Source organism: Cucurbita maxima, unplaced genomic scaffold (genome assembly GCF_002738345.1).
Source record: "Cucurbita maxima cultivar Rimu unplaced genomic scaffold, Cmax_1.0 Cma_Scf06942, whole genome shotgun sequence".
NCBI lineage: Eukaryota > Viridiplantae > Streptophyta > Magnoliopsida > Cucurbitales > Cucurbitaceae > Cucurbita > Cucurbita maxima.
In genome coordinates this window covers 1-742 of record NW_019278957.1, presented here as the reverse complement: position 1 = coordinate 742, position 742 = coordinate 1, and the positions used below count along the sequence as shown (strand labels likewise).

The 742-nt window shown below is 50.1% G+C and overlaps 2 non-coding genes and 1 pseudogene across 2 annotated transcripts; all 3 read right to left on the bottom strand.

Moving 5' to 3' along the window:
- Positions 1 to 122: 122 nt before the first annotated feature.
- Positions 123 to 241, bottom strand: LOC111476257. Its single transcript, XR_002717001.1, has one exon. It is a non-coding gene; the product is annotated as a 5S ribosomal RNA (ribosomal RNA).
- Positions 242 to 361: 120 nt separating this feature from the next.
- Positions 362 to 478, bottom strand: LOC111476259 (annotated as a pseudogene).
- A 133-nt stretch (positions 479 to 611) lies between these two features.
- On the bottom strand, positions 612 to 730 carry LOC111476258. Its single transcript, XR_002717002.1, has one exon. It is a non-coding gene; the product is annotated as a 5S ribosomal RNA (ribosomal RNA).
- Between the last annotated feature and the right edge of the window lie 12 nt (positions 731 to 742).

Genomic DNA, 742 nt, shown 5'->3' with positions numbered 1-742 from the left:
AAAATCGGATTTAACGCATGCGGGGCGGCATGATCGAAACGCGATGGGCGTGAGCGGGGGAGGTTCTCATTTGTAGAGAAAGGAAGAAAAGAACTGGGAGAAATTGAAATTGAAAGAAAAAAAGGGTGCAACACGAGGACTTACCAAGTGGTCACCCAACTCAGTACTACTCTCGCCCAAGCACACTTAACTGCGGAGTTCTGATGGGATCCGGTGCATTAGTGCTGGTATGATCGCACCCGACATGCCATGCGCACAAAATCGGATTTAACGCAGGCGGGGCGGCATGATCAAAACGCGATGGGCGTGAGCGGGGGAGGTTCTCATTTGTAGAGAAAGGAAGAAAAGAACTGGGAGAAATTGAAAGAAAAAAAGGGGTGCTCCCAAGTGGTCACCCAACTTAGTACTACTCTCGCCCAAGCACGCATAACTGCGGAGTTCTGATGGGATCTGCATTAGTGCTGGTATGATCGCACCCGACATGCCATGCGCATAAAATCGGATTTAACGCATGCGGGGGGGCATGATCGAAACGCGATGGGCGTGAGCGGGGGAGGTTCTCATTTGTAGAGAAAGGAAGAAAAGAACTGGGAGAAATTGAAAGAAAAAAAGTGTTGCAACACGAGGACTTCCCAAGTGGTCACCCAACTTAGTACTACTCTCAACCAAGCACGCTTAACTGCGGAGTTCTGATGGGATCCGGTGCATTAGTGCTGGTATGATCGCACCCGACATGCCATGC